The 16,595-nt window shown below is 40.7% G+C and overlaps 1 long non-coding RNA gene across 1 annotated transcript; it reads left to right on the forward strand.

The window, feature by feature from the left end:
- Positions 1-106: 106 nt before the first annotated feature.
- Positions 107-14,761, forward strand: LOC144614180 (uncharacterized). The gene is made up of 3 exons (XR_013551788.2): positions 107-186; positions 9,447-14,481; positions 14,642-14,761. It is a non-coding gene; the product is annotated as an uncharacterized LOC144614180 (long non-coding RNA).
- Positions 14,762-16,595: the final 1,834 nt, after the last annotated feature.

Below are 16,595 nucleotides of genomic sequence, written 5' to 3' on the forward strand. Positions count from 1 at the left end.
GCCTCGGGAATTCTGCACGCCCGACCCGCCCTTACTTACGGTCTGCTCGCGCCGCGATTGGCTGCGCCGGCCTGTGGGCGGGGCCTCCAGGCTTGGGACTCCCAGAGCGTGACGCGGCTCAGTCTCAACTTGTCCCAGGACTGCTGGGTCCTGCGTCTGTGCGCTCCGGACATCGCTGAGGAGGGGGTGAAGCACCTCACTGGGGACCCGGATCAACTTACTACCCCGAATTCATGAGATCGGCGGGTGGTCGTACTGGAGCCCCTAGCGCGTCGCTTTGCGGGTCCTTAGGTGCTGAAGTTTTTGGTTAAAATCTCTCGGAGGACTGAGAACGGGATATTCTAGTCCAGTGGTTCCTGTTTATTCCAGGCAAAAATGGGGCGGGTGGAGGATGCAGAGCCCACAGACAGATTTGTTATCAGTGTTTCAGGATGGGATGCCTCTGGGTTTTGGAAGAATCTGGAGCGGACTGGAAATCCCCAAAATATGGGACGCAATGGGCAAGACCTAGTCCTTGGAAGGAAAGGGGATGGACTGGATGGGTGTACAGAGGTATGGCCATTTCGTAATGCTTCTCTTCTGTTCCCCCCCCCCCCTCCCCGCTCCCTTACCTCTCGAGCCATTCACAAAACCAATAGAAAGGAATTACTTACAGGAAAAAAAAAAAAATGGTTTCATAAAAAGGGGAAAAGTGGTTGAGAAGGGTGGAAACTTATTTACTTAAACTCTGCATTAGGGATTGATTGTTAGGTCTTACTCAGTATCCAAAGTGCTTCTCTTGAGATATAAGGAATATACATACTTTAGTAACACTTAACGTGGTTATGCACTTTGAAGAAGTGTTTCCGTTGGAGAACAAATAGATATAAATATATTTGTGTGTGTGTGTGTATATGTGTGTGTATATATACAGACTCTTGAACACCATGGTTGTTAGGGGCAACAACTCCCCTTGCAGGTGAAAATCTGCATTATAACTTTTCAACAGCCAAAACCTTAGCTACTAATTAGCTGCCGGTTACCAGAAGCCTTACCAATATTATGAAAGTTGACTAACACATATATTGTATGTTGTATGTGTTATATATTATGTATTCTTATAGTAAGCTAGAAAAAAGAAAATGTTACTAAGAAAATCACAAGGAAGAGAAAATACATTTATAGTACTGTAATGTATTAATCAAAAGAAATTTGGGTGTAAGTGAACACATTTCAAACCCTGTCAAGGGTTAACTGTATATAGAGATTTAAGGAAATCAGAAATGTTTCTAAGAGTTTCTTTTTTAATTGCAGAAGGAGCATATTTATTGTAGAAAATATATTAAATTTTTTTTTAAATTTTTATTTATTTTTAGAGCACGAGTGGGGGAGGGGCAGAGAGAAAGGGAGTCACAGAATCTGAAGCAGGCTCTACACTCTGAGCTGTCAGCACAGAGCTGGTTGCGAGCCTTTATCTCACAGTGAGATCATGACCTGAGCAGAAGTCAGACACTTAGCTGACTGACCCCCCCTGGTGCCCCAAGAAAACATATTTTAGAAAATGAACACCCTTGTCCTTTCCCCATAACTCCTTCCTCTCTCTCTCTCTCTCTCTCTTTCTATATCTATATCTATATAGATAGATAGATATGTATATAGATATATGTAGATAGATCTATCTATATATAGGTATAGATCTATCTATAGATCTATAGATCTATCTATATGTTTTATGGAGTCATAGTGCATGTCGATTTGTACTTAGTTAAAATTAAATTGATAACTTTGATAGAAACACAATCAGACAAGTATTTCTAAAAGTCAACTTATTGAAGATTTCATTTTATATCCTTTGAAGTAGAATCGTTTTCCTCTTGCACACAGCTGGGAGTCCAAAGTTCTCACATGGTTACAAAAGTGTATTGCATATGGCTGAACTTTCATTTTGTTTTATGCTTAAAAAAAAAAAATTAATCATGGTGGTCAACACAAGCATCCACATGTGGAAGTAAAGGAAGACCACCCACATGATAACTTGCTACAAAAGGAGACCATTCAAAAGAAGCCAGGGTGAGGAAAAGCTTTACAAGGACAAAACAGGGAGACTTCTGTAAGAGGAAGCCGGAAAAGGAATAACTAGAAATGGAACATCTTATGTGGTTGGTTTGGGGAGAATATTTGGATTTTTTTGGTTTGTCCTGGGTTGGAAGTGGAGGCAAAAATAGATTGATAGCCATTGAGCAAGTAAGGCCTGACTATTCCAAAATGGTTGCTGGAGAAGTTTCTTTTGTGGGTTAGAGTTCTTTGTCATGTAAAGTTTGGCCTTTGTTTGCTTGTTTACTCAGTCTATCACAAGAGATCTAAATTATTCTAACACGTGGGTTTTACAGTTGCCTTGGGGGTCACAGCTCCAAAGGATTGCACAGATGGAAAAACCTGCTACTGCTTGACTTCCTCCTGCACCTTAGGCAATAGCCTGAATGGGAGGCTGCCTGGCAGGTGCTGCTCCAAAGAATGACATCACCTTTGTTTCTTGGAATGTGATACAACCTCACATTGTAGGGGAAATCGTCTCTCTAGCAAATATGCTCAAAACCTAAACTTAAATAAAAAATGTATATATTTAGGAGAAATATAGGAGAAAATCTTTTAAGCAAGAGAGTAGAAGATATTATTGCTCCAACTCATGACATCTACATATACATAATCTGTAAAATAAAGTATCGCAGGAATGTGTATTACTAACCATTGTGTTCTTTTTCTTCATATTCTATTGCTATTCCTTTGCCAAATAACTTAGATGAGTACTAGTATTAAAATAGTTACATTTTAGTCAAGCAACCAAGACTTAGCTCTGCCTTTAATAAAATTCAGTTGGCAGAATTTTCCAATTCCTATTTAAAATTCATTCTCTGTGAAAGTATATTCTCATGTGCATGTCCAGATTTCTTTTGCTCACTGGTAAAACAAGGTATAATTCTATACCTCATCTCTGGAAGTTTTAAACCATAGAGGAATAAATAAATCCAATGTGATGGTATTCAAGACCCTGAGGCCACTTAACACCTCTCCCCAAAATAACAACCTCTCCAATTTGTTTAAATTTCAATGAGCCAAGACTTACTTTTAAACACATTACGTAACAGGCAACTGTTAATTTGTAAAGTGGTTTATTATAATTAATAATTTTATGGAAAAAAGCCTGTTTATGATTGGATGTTTATATGAAGCGACTTATGAAATTATTTTTTTGAGCTACTATAACCTTGCTTTTCCTATAAGGTTAAACAGTCAGCCAATTTGTTAAATAAATCAATTAACAAGAATTAATTAAACTCTTAGTTGGTGCTCATTGTCTTCTGGTGTAGTTTATGCATTTACTTAGATACGTTCTACATGTAACTTCACTAACAGCTTTACTGAAACTCAGCCTTTCCATTTTAAAATCTGAGATTAACTACAGTAATCTTTTCTTTAAGTTTATTTATTTATTTTGAGAGAGAACACACACGTGAGTGGGGGAGGGGGGGAGAGAGAGAGAGAGAGAGAGAGAGAGAGAGAGAGAGAGAGAGAATCCTAAGCAGGCTCCACTCTCGGCATGCAGCCTGTCACGGGGCTTGATCTCACGAACCTTGAGATCATGACATGAGCAGAAGCCAAGAATCAGACGCTTAACTGATTGAGCCACCCAGGTTCCCCTAACTACAGTAATCTTGATTTTACAACATATGAGCATAGCCTACTATCATTTAAATAACATGGCGAAACTTCTTGGTCCAGTAGGTACCAAAAGAGCTGGCTTGTGGGATTTTCCCTATTGCCAAAACTATAATCCACAAACTCTCCTTTGGCTCCCAGAGGATCTCTTCCTCAAATTTGAAGAGTCTTTTCATGAAACAAGATGTATTAGTTTCTTACAGCTTCTGTAACAAATTCCCACAAACTTCGTGGCTTAAAACAATAGGAATTTGTTCTCTCACAGTTAGTGGAGGACAGAAGTCCAAAATCAGTATCACTTGGGCTGAAAACCAGGTATCATAGAGCTGTGCTTCCTCTTGAGGCTTTAGGGAAAACGTGTTCTTCTCTTCCAGCTTTTGGTGGCTTTAGTCACTCCTTGGTTTGTGGCACATCACCCCAATCTCTGCCTCTGTGGTCACATTGCTTTCTCCTCTTTTGTCTGTGTCAAATTTCCCTCCCCTTCCCTCTTGTAAGAACCCTTGTGATTACATTTAGAGCTCATCCAGATAATCCAGGATATCCCTCCCCAAATCCTTAATCACATTTGCAAACTCTTTGCCATGTGAGGTAGCATTGATGGGTTCCAAGAATTAAGATCTGATGTCTTTGGGGGACCATTATTTAGTCAACTGCAACATGGCATAAATAAAAACTAATTTCTTGGGGTGCTTGGTGGCTCAGTTGCCACATCAGTTGGGCATTCAGCTTTTGATTTTGGCTCAAGTCATGATACCAGAGTTGTGGGATCAAGCCCCACTTTAGGCTCTGTGCTGAGCATGAAGACTGCTTAAGATTCTCTCTCTCTCCCTTTGCCCCTCTCCCCAGCTTGTGCTGTCTCTCTAAAAATAAATAAATAAGTACATACATACATACATACATACATACTAATTTTCTTGACAAGGCTGATCACAACTTGTGTTTAACATCTTTAGGCTTACTTGACTAGGACAATCAGGCCCTAAACTCTATGCGAACTTCCCACTCTGTAACTTTGCTGATGTCCCTGACTACAGACATTTCCTGCCTTGACTGTTAGTGCAATCAATGTTTGACATGCTTTTTAAATTTCAAGACTCCCACACAGTTTTTATTACCTCTTCCTTGCCCCATCCCTCCTTACTCGTTCCACAGCCACCCATCATTTCAGGGTCTCTGCATATAAAAGCACTGCTTATCCATCCCTTCCTGAAGACATTTCTGGTTTTAGACTTTGAGCATATTCCTATGGCAATTGTCCCCATTAATAAAGTCTTTCCTTACAAATGTACATTCTTGCATTTTTCCCCCTGACACCCTACATCATTATGGTAAGTGGTCAAGACAGAAAAGACCTCTGTACTGTTAAGAGTCAGCTTGCACATACATGTGCCAGGGGTTTGTTCCACAGGAAAAGCATCTTCATATGAGAGGACTCATTACTCCTGGAAATTAAAGCATTATTAGAAAGGTCTTGCGATGATGATGATTGTGATGATGATGATGATGGTAACCACGATGAGGATACTAACAGCTAGATAACACTTAGGTGCCAGGCATCATACTGAGCATCTTCTAGCTTCTCCATCATTTACTCGTCACAACAACCCTGTTATAGCAGTTCTCAAACTTGAGAGACCATCTGAATTACCTGGGGGCTTGTGAGAACTGATTGGTGACCTCCAACCCCCGAGTTTCTGATGCAGTGAGTCTGCAGTGGGGTTTGAGAATTTGCTTTTCTAACAAGTTCCCAAGCAATGCTGATGCTACTGGTTAGGGGACCCACTCTGAGAACCCCTGCCTGAGGAGATAGGTGCTATTGTACACCCCATTTTATAGATGGGGATGGTCATGGCAGGGGGTATACAAAATCAAGGGTGGCGTGGGTTCCTCTCTGGAGTGAAGAAAGAACTTAAATGTACTTTAGGTCACCAGGGCTTAGAAAAGGAAGCTGGGCTTTGGGGACTTTGCCCTCCTCCCTAAGCCCCACTCCCCATTACCTATTTGGCAAACTGGACTCTGGGTTCCAGACGCAGCAAGAGAAATGAAATGTGCACACCAAGGCCATAGCGAGATACAGTGCTAAAGCTCCCCAGGGCCAGGCTCTCCACTTGGACTTCAATGTAGGCTTACCTTGCATCAGGCTGAGAGGAGGGGAGACAGGTGAGCCATGCAGAAGGCATTGCTGCCCTTATTGGGCTGGGCACCCACATCTTCCTGCTCCACCAACTTCCAGGAAGGTGTTTTGCCCTGTGCCTCCTAGGTGTTTCCTTGCTTGATCATTTCTTGGAGACAAAAACTGTACCTTAGCTATGGTCAATTCATTAGCAGATTTTAAGCCTACTTCTGATGACAATGCTGATGACTCATGGTTTTGGGAAGCTCAGGTATTAAAAAAGTGAGGTTCATTCATTCACCAATCCTAAAAACACATACATAAAGCTTTCTTTAAAAAAGATTTGAGACCATAAAAAGGAAATAAAACTATACAATCAAGCATCCCCAATTCCCTATATGATCCTGTCAAAAACCAAAAACCAAAACCAGAAGCTTTGGTAATTTTGCTGAGTCACTGACTCCACTCTGGTGGTTTATGTTTATTTTCTCTTTTGTCTTGTGTTCCCTCTCTGCCCTTGCTTATCAACCACCTACCACCCAATGATTGCTGCCTCCCTATCTTGATTTCATTGTCCTCAAAGCAGACCTATAACTATGGTCTCAAGTACATCTAAACTTTATCCTCAAATCCATAGCATCCACTGAAGAACCCAGATTTCATTTTTGAGAACTAACCCTTTGAATAAGGAATCTGATTTTTCTTCAAGATTGCTGCTAACATGGTCAGATGAAATAGCATGTAAGAGTTCAGTATAGAATAGATGGTTCTGATTCAACAAAGCACTACTTCTTTTTTAAAAATTTATTTATTTCGAGAGAGAGCGAGCGAGCACAAGCAGGGGAGGGGCAGAGAGAGAGTGAGAGAGAGAATCCTAAGCCAGCTCCAAGCTGTCAGCACAGAGCCCAACATGAGTTTCGATCCCATGAACTGTGAGATCGTGTACTGAGCCAAAATCAAGAGCCGGATGCTTAAACGACTGAGCCACCCAGACACCCTAACAACTACTTATGTTATGTTATGTTATGTTATGTTATGTTATGTTATGTTATGTTGTTATGTTATGTTATGTTATTTTCTTTATTTTATTTTATTATTATTTTTTACAACTACTCCTTTTAAATGCATTTTATTATTAATAGAATCCTGTGCCCAGATGGTGTTCTTCCACTCTAGGAGGATAAATCAGGCACATTGCAGAATGCACAAGTCTCCTCAGGTTGTAGCTCCCATGCACTTTGAATTGTAAGGCTTGGAGTCTGGTGTCCTGACTGATTGAATGTTTCCTTGCCCATCATCCCAGGTTTCTCATCCAGGGAGCAAGATCACACAAGGTGGCCATTCCAAAGCGAATTAGCATCTACATTGTGGATATGGCATGTGTGTTTTATAAATCCACTCACTCCTTTTCACAGTACCCTACCCCTTGCATTTGCCTAGTTTGTACATTTCCATGGGCTCAGTGTAGAAGTGACACTTGATGTGTCAAGTGATGGTTTGCATGACTGTGGAAAGTAAGTGGAATTTGACTGAAAAAAATTTGGGAAGTGGTAAAAGAAGAGTTTTTCCTCCAAGTTCAAAGAGGGAAATGGAACTAAATGAAAATTTGAATGACATGAGAAAGTGTTTTAGTTATATCAGGAGGACAAGCAAAACTAAGTTACACGTCTTGTCTCCCCAACAAAAGTGTCTCAAGGGACAGAGACTTTGTTTTATAGTTGATGTCCCCAGAGTGTGATAGATATCACTGCAAATGTAAATATCACTGCAAAATGGCAATTTGTGGGCCAAGAGAAGAATTGTTGCCAATTTGGCTTAGCTCCCTGGGGACTATTGCACTTGACCCAGAGTTTAGTGGGTCTTAGGTGTACTTAGGAAACTTCTCTTGCTCCCAGGACACAGAATCCTAGATCCTCCTCACTGTCCTTGAGATGCTTAGAAATGCCACAAGGAGCTTAGAACTACCTCAATCCTTAGAGAGTTCCCAAGACAGAAACTGGCCATCAAAAGTCTCTTAAGGCCTCAACACTCCATCCTTAGGGTGGATTCTAGAACTCTGTTGGAGTCCACCAGGGTAGTGCAAGAGGTCCCTGTGGGTGACTTCTTGTGATGTAGCCAAGTGGCTACCATGGCCTGCCTGATCCTGGGGAGTGGAGACCCTTTTCTGCTGTTTCTTTCCTTGGTGAAACCTAGTGGGACACTGAGGAGAAAAATAAGTAGTTTGGGGTGCATGAGAGAAATGGTAAAAATAAGCATGAAGGGAAGAATCATATTAATTAAGTGTTTATTGATTTCCAAGAATATGAGAATAATAATAAAGTCATTTGGTGTAATATTGTTGCATTTCCCCCTATTGAGAACTTAGAAGATCTAGACATTGCACTTAACAGGCAATGAAACCTTTCTGTAAGCACAATGGGGACTTGACATCTAAAAACGGATGATTTGGTCATTTTGCCCAATTTATGAAAGGGGAGAAAGTTGTGGAATTAACTGAATTTCATTTCTGTTTTATCTTTTTGGATTTGGAGAAGCAATGAAAAACCATTAATGTTTTTTTCTTTATTATTTTGGTTGAGGTAGAGGAGAGAGCTGATAAATAAGGATGTTTGCTGGAAATACTAAACTTTAATAACTAAAAATAAAGAATATCCCAGAGCTTCTATTTTAAAACCTTTTGATGTTACAACCATATCTGTATTAAAACAGTCAATGGAAAAATGACAGACCAATAAAAGCAACAATTTCCAGTACTTCTGGACACAATTTACTACCTGATTGCCCTGTCTTTGTACTGCAGATAACTCCAATCTTACCTTTGATAGGCATAAACCTTGCACAAATAATTTACCCTCTCCAAGCCTTGGTTTCACCTATTATAAAATGTGGATAATACTAATGACATCATGAGGTTGTATTAAAAACTAAATGAGATAATATGAGTGTTGATATAAGCAGCCATTTATAGAATTTCTGCTTTACAAATTGCAGTATCTTTGAGAAGTAACATTCAATCCAATTGCAGCAAAAACTATTCTTATTGAGATATTGTATACTGATCGTGCTTATAGCTTTGGCCATTCTTACATATCTAGAATCCTCTTGTAAAGCATTAGAGAAGTTTGTAACTTGAGTCAGGGAATCATAAAACCATGGGAGCTGGCATCCTTCCTATTCTGGATGATCCTCTGTCAGAGGAGATCCTCTGGATGATCCTTGTCCTTGGAAGCTCTCCCCTCCAGGGATTCACTTGGACTTATGAATGCATTTGAAATCCTCTAAGAACAATGATAGAATTGTAAAATATATTTTATTTGAAGAAAAGTGGTAGGTGTCAGATGAAGGTCTTGAGGAATTGAGGCTCAGCATTGGCTGAGAGCGCCAGGCCTGAGCCAAGAGTGACATGAAAGACTGGCCCTTGCCCTTACTGCTAGCTCTCTAGCCAGGCCTGTGAGATTGGGTGTCCTCTCTATTTCTTCCTTTGCAAATGACCTGCACTCTCTTCCTCCTAGGGTACTGTATAAGGTGTTGGAATGGGAAGGGCAGGGTAGCTTGGGATGACAGTACAATGGCTGGATTCAGGAAATGATGTTTTGGCATTCACTCTATGAATCTTTATGGAGTCCCTTTATGTCAGGTCCTGTTCTGAGGAATCAAGGATGCACAAACACTGATATATTCCCTGTGATGGAGGAGCTTACATCCAATGAAGTAGTAGGTATGAAGCAAATATTCCTGTTGGATAATATGTGGACTTGTGCTTTCTTTCTTTGCCATTGACCTAAAAGTCTTGGCAGTTTCTCATTTTGTGGGACCCCAAGTAGTGAGGTTCCCATGTAATCATCCCATCCTCTTGATAGAGGGAGACTAAGAAAATATAGCAGCCTCCTCTTCTCCAGATCTCATCAGGAAAAAGAGTTCTGAACAACATGAAATAAAAGACATTGCAACCAAGGCTACACAGTGCCCTCTATCATGGATCAGATGTGTCTGGTTGATTCAGGTATTTCTGCCCTAACCATAGGATCCATTGTTTGTCACCTGGTTCAGCTCTAGCTCATTTGACTGTGACCTGCTGCCTGGTCTCAGTTTTGAAGGAGTCACCTCATTGCACCATTGACCCTAAGGCTGCCCTCCCAAAGACTCCCTCTGGTGACCTCACTATTAACCTTTGTAGGTCCTCCTGTGTACACAGAGAAAACAAGAGCTGATATTCTGATCTGAGAGGACAGTCAGTCAGTAGCATTTGGTGCAGCCTTTGAAGTTTTAACCAAAACACTGTCACTACCTTAGAGTTCTTTCTCAGGAGGCAAAATGTTCACCTGAACAGAATGGGCACAAAATCCATCTCCTGTCCACCACCAAAGCAATTGGCAAAATGTCTATGGCATCAAATAATACAAACTCTTCTATTTTAGATTTAATACTATAGCATAGATACCTTACCTTGATAACACATAGAGCATTCCAGTGTTCACCCATACTATAATGACCTAAACACTCTCCTTTTCTCTTATTTATGAGCATTTAGAATTTGTTTCTTTCATTTACAGACACTACTGCAATGAATATCCTCGCACATGTATCTGTATAGATGTGTGTAAATATTATAAAACTAACTTCTGGGGGCGCCTGTGTGACTCAGTCAGTGAAGTGTCTGACTCTTGATTTCGGCTCAGGTCTTGATCTCAGTATCATGAGATTGAACCGAACCCCAAGTAGGGCTCCAGGCTGGGCGTGGACCCTGCTTAAGATTCTCTCTCTCCCTCCCCTGCTTGCGTGGACATGTGCTCTCCCTCCCTCTTTCTCTCTCAAAAAAACAAACAAAAAAACCCCAAAACCCCAAAAACCAAAAACTAACTTCTGAAAATGGAACTACTTGCTGAAAAAAGTGATTCCAATGTGTATTCCCTCCTGTAGCAAATGAAAATTTCCATTTCCTCAGAATTTGTAAACCATCTCATTTATAAGCAAAATGTCATCTAATTGCTGTTTTACAACATTGAGAACTCAGTGTGCAGAGACTTTACATACACAGTTGGAAGTGATTTAATTTATTCCTCACAACAATCATGTGAGGTAAGAATTGCTAACCATTTTACAATTGAAAAACGAAATATGAGGGGTGCCTGGGTGGCTCAGCCAGTTAAGTGTCCCACTGTTGATTTCGGCTCAGGTTGTGGTATCATGGTGTGTGAGTTCGAGCCCCATGTGGGGTTCTATGCTGATGGTGCAGTACCTTCTTGGGATTCTCTCTCTGTGTCTCTCTCTCTGCCCCCCCCCCCCAAAAATAAATAAATACACACTTAAAAACAAAAAACACCACAAAATGTGAGATAGCTGTGTGCCCTTAGGCAAATGATTCAAACATTCTGTGCTTCCATTCCCATAGTAGAAAAATGGAGGTGGTAATATTGTTTTTATCTATTACATGAATGTGATGGTCAGTTTTATGTGCCAGTTTAGGCTCTAGTCCCCAGCTATTCAACTGAACACTAATCTAGATATTGCTATGCTGAAGAAAGTTCATATCAGTTGACTTTAAGTGAGGGAGATTACCCTAGATAGTCTGGTTGGTCCAGATGCAAGATCTTAAGAGCAGAGCTGAGTCCTTCTTAAGAAAAAAGATATCCCATCTGTGGACTTAGTTGTGCCTGAGAGTTCTAGCATGTTTTCCCTGATGGTCTGCCCCACAGATTTTGGACTTGCCTAACCAGCCCCGTAATCACATGAACTAATTCCTTCCAATAAAACTTACTATATTTACCTCTTACTGGTTCTGCCTCTCTGGTTGGACACAATGATGGTGTGTTAAAAATGAAAAGTACTATATAGCTGAAAGGTATTTTATGGGTACCTATGAATTGTGTGATGTCATGATACAATTACAGTTTAAATGTGCTGGGGGAGGATGGCAGGATAGAGATAAATCTGAAAAGACTGGGTGATGGGATGTGGTTCCACAACCAGCAGGATGTATCATTTTGAATAAGCGACATAATCTCTCTGAGGACCTTCATTTCCTCACTTATTTGACATAAAGGGAAGAAGTTATACCAGATGGTCTCTAAAGACTATTTCAAGGCAAAAAAGTCTAGAATTATGAGTTTGCTTTATATCCATAATTAGGCTTTAAAATATTTTTTTTAATGTCGGCTTTAAGATATCATTTATAAACAGTAAAATTTGTTAATTAAAAACATTTTTTAAAGTTTATTTTTTTATTTTGAGAGAGACAGAAACGTGTGAGTGGGGGAAGGGCAGAGAGAGAGGGAGAGAGAGAGAATCCCAAGCAGGCTCTGCACTGTCAGCACATAGCCTGATGTGGGGCTTGAACCTTGAAATTGTGAGATCATGACCTGAGCTGAAACTGAGAGTTAGACACTCAACTGACTGAGCCATCCAGGCACCCCAGATTTTGTCAATTTTAAGTGAACAGATGGACGACTTTTAACAAATGAACCCAGTAGTATAACCACCACATCATCCCACAAAGTTCCTTTCCTGCCCTTGCCATCCATCCCCTCCCCCAAGCTCGGTGCTTGGCATTCACTGCTTTCTGCCACTATAGCTTTGCCTTTATTGGAATTTCATATAAATGGACTCATACAGTCTGTATTCTTTTGTGTCTGGCTTTTTTCACTTAGCACAATGCTTTTGAGATTTATATCTTTGATTATCAGTGCATTTTGTTATAATTTCATATTGTTATTTGTATTTTTTCTGAAAAAACTGTTTATGTCCTTTGCCCATTTTCTATTGGGTCATTGATCTTTTCCTTATAAATGTATAGAAGTATATTTTTAAAAACTCAGTGAATAATTTGGAAGTTTATTTTTTCTAAAACTGCTTGAGTGTTTTCTCCTACCAAATGGCCCACTTGAAACTGATGGCCACTGATGGCCATTCTTTCTCTGTCTGCCCCCTGGAGGCGCTGTCTCCTTTCCACCTGCCAGCTTGCTGAGGACATGCAAAGGCTGGCCTGTTTCTCACAGTGCCCAGTGGGGAAGCGGGGTCTTGGGAGGAAAAGGAGAGCACAGAGCACCTGCTTATACCCCTGCTCCTTGGCATCCATCTTGGAGTGGGTGGTTCCTGGCTGCAGAGGGACAGCCCAGCCCTGCTTGTGGTCCCTGAACCTGTGCTCCCAGCCCTAGGACCAGAGACCCTGCATGACCAAAACCTGGATTTGTTTGAACTTGCAGCCAAGCCTCCTTTTAGTCCTGTGCACTAGGATGTACCAAGGAGTGGGAGAGGGACTGTCCTCTTATCCCCTTCTGCTTCATTACCCACCACAAACACTCAGGAAACCTTCACAGGGCAGGGCATTCTCCCAAGTGGCCACTTCGAAATCCTTAGTGTAAAGGGAACCCTGTGCAGTTCTGTGGGGCTGGGAGAGCAAAGGGTGATGGGAAATCCACTGGGATAGACAAGGTCACTCCAGCCCCAGAGGCCACCTGGATGCCACCCCTATCTCTCCTCTTTCCCAGGTTGCCCCATCTTGTTGGGGTGCTGGGAAGAACCCACATCTCCCACGGTCCCACTCTGGGCAGCTAGAAGAAGGGCAAGACTTGACCAACTGCACTGGGACGGTTGTGTGCCCAGCTTCCCAGAGAGATCATGTAGCCCATAGGGGTTAGGGTGTGTTGGGTGACATTGTGTGGGTGACTTCTGTTGGGTGACTTCAGATACACTTCCTGGCAAGTGGGCTATCCTGTACCAGCCTCGGTGCCTAAGCACCAAGCACTCAGTCCCTGGGGAAAATGCATCTTGTTTGCCAAACATCCCATTGGACACCCACTAAGGGCATACAACCTGCTTGTCAATTGGGGTTACCCTGTTTACTCCCCTAGTAAGCTTTCAGTGAGCTTCTCAGATAGGCACTACTAGATTTTGTTCTTCGGCTTTTTTATTTTGTCTCTATCTAGCACAAGAGGATATACAAGCAGCAAGGATAATTTAAAATGAGAATGGTGACAATGGTGAAAAATAGTCTTGGTTCAACTCTAGTGCCTACTTTGTCTCTAATTAAAGCTATTAACTGAAAACGTTTGTACAACAGTTCTCCTCTGATAATTTCAAGTGTGTTTGTGTTCCAGAGTTTTTTGTAGAGCTCTTTGAAATTCCCATGGCTTACCTACTGAATCTTCTTTGGAATCTTCAAATTCCCCAAATCTTTAGAGACTTGGTGGTCACTCACTGGCCAGAGGCATTGTAAAAGGATTCTGGAGATTTCAACTTTTCAGCAAAAGCCCTCCCAAATCTTTAGTCTGATTCTGGGATCCCCAAGGAGACTGGGAACCTTTCTCCAGATCTTTCCTGTGAAAGGACCATATGCTCCGTCACACAAATAGCTACTGTGAAGCTCAGTGGTGAGTTTCAATGAGTTTATTCCACTATCTGTGACCCAGGTAGGCTTGGACTTATAGGTATGTTTGTGTTATGTTTCATATTCAGATGCACAGTTCCAACAGTATACTTTATAAATTGTACTCTTTGTCTTCCTTGTAATCTGTCAAGCACCAAGTATAGTGTCATCTCTGTGTGGATGCTCTACAAATGCTAATTGGTAGTGATCAGGATAATGATGTTGACAAATGACTCCATGAAACTGATGAATCATTTGGTGGAAGAGGCCTGGCACAGCAGTTATGTAATGTTGCTTCACCGAACAGGTAATGTTTCATACCTCAGAGCAACACAAAACATTTTGCCTGCCAGTGTTACTATTTCTAGTCAGAGCCAAAAAGGCATCTTGGGAGAGAGAAGAACTTTTGAATGACATTGACTCTGTAAGCAAACCTTAAAGAGATACTGCTGTTTCCTTTGGTGCAGGGTCGACCAAAACCTGGCTCCCGCATGAGTTGGCAATCAAACAAAAAGATGAAGCAAGAAGTTTGAATCAGCTAATAAAAATAAATAAACTAATTCATATGAGTATTAGCACTTCAGTCTCTAGTCTACCATTCATTCCATCCAGTGTATTTTAAAAAAAGTTTTTAATGTTTATTTATTTGTGTGAGAGAGAGACAGACAGAGCATGAGTCAGGGAGGGACAGAGAGAGAGAGGGAGATACAGAACCCGAAGCAGGCTCCAGGCTCTGAGCTGTCAGCACAGAGCCCGATGTGGACCTCAAACTCACAGACCGTGAGATCATGACCTGAGCTTAAGTTGAAAGCTTAACCAACTGAGCCACCTAGGTGCCCCAAGAATTCTTTTAATTGGAATGTATCTATAAAAACATAGATAAATACTAAAGAAGCAAATTCCTAATACTTGCTTCCTGGCAAATTCATAATTAGTTTCAGTTAATCTTTTATGCGTGTAGGTGAGGCCAAAAAAAAAAGTACTCATATGTTTTCTAAAAAATTAAGTTTTTTCTTAATTTTTGAACAAAAATTAAGTCATAACCTTAACTTAAAATGTAAAACAAAAAGTGTAGTTAAATATTAGAATTTTGAACATAAGGGATTTTTTTTTTTTTTTTTTTCTACAGAAGCTAAAATCTAGTACTTAGATGTATTTCTTTGGACAATCAGGCTCATCATTTTAGATCAGGGGTTGCAAATTCCTGGCCGAATCTGGCTCATAGAGAGGTGTTATTCAGTTTGAATAATCATTAACACTTTACAAATGTGAAAACGTCACCACTCTCCAGTTATCAAAACCCTCACCAAAATCTACTGATTCCCCTTCAGCATTTATTTGCATTTTCCTGCAGGGTCCTCCAAAACATTTCAATTTGCAGCTATCTTAGATGACATTGATGTCTCCTTGCTTTTGCTACTCTGATGAAAACATTCTGAGTCAAGGAATTAGAGGGTAAACCCTGTTCCCACCATGGATTCCACATCATGGCCTGTCTTGTTCTGAGTATGAGCAAAAGGAGACAAAAATAGCAGAGGATGATTACCCTCTCATAATCAAAGAAGGGCAAATTGAAATAAACTATCTTTCTATTTTTAACCTTTCGGTTTTGCAAAAGTAAAAAGATTGATGATATTTAGGGTTGGGGAGAGTGTGGAGAAATGGAAATTTGCTGGTAATTGATGCAATTTTTCACCAAAAAAATGGAAATGTTTATAATTTTAAAAATGTACATACTATTTGCCTTAGCAAATCCACTTTTATCCTACAAAATAGTCACATAAATATGGAGATTACATATTTAACATTTTCAAAGACTTTAATTGTAGCACAGTTTGTAATAGCAAAAAAGCCCCCCCCCCCCCAAAACGAAAACAACAAAACACAAAAAACCTGCAAATAAACTAAATGTTCATCAGTAGGGAAGTATTTAATTATGGTTACATATGATGGTTTATTTAAAAATTTTTTTAAAGGTTTTATTTATTTATCTTGAGAGAGAGAGAGTGGGGGAGAAGAGAGAGAGAGAGAGAGAGAGAATCCCAAGCAGGCTCCACGTTGTCAGTGCAGTGGGGCTTGAACTCATGTACCATGAGATTATGACTTGAGCCGAAGTCAGACGCTTAACTGACTGAGCCACCCAGGTGCCCCTACAAATGATGGTTTAAAAGAAGGAACGGGGGATGCCCGGGTGGCTCAGTTAAGTATCTGACTTTTGCTCAGATCACGATCTCACAGTTTGTGAGTTTGAGCCTCACATTGGACTCTGTGCTGACAGCTCAGAGCCTGGAGCCTGCTTCAGATTCTGTATCTCCCTCTTTCTCTGTCCCTCCCCACTCCTGCTCTGTCTCTCTCTCTCTCTCTCTCTCTCAAAAATAAATAATAAACTTTAAAAAAATAAATAAAAGAAAGAACTATATC

The sequence above is a fragment of the Panthera onca genome, chromosome D4 (genome assembly GCF_046562875.1).
Source record: "Panthera onca isolate mPanOnc1 chromosome D4, mPanOnc1 haplotype 2, whole genome shotgun sequence".
Lineage (NCBI taxonomy): Eukaryota > Metazoa > Chordata > Mammalia > Carnivora > Felidae > Panthera > Panthera onca.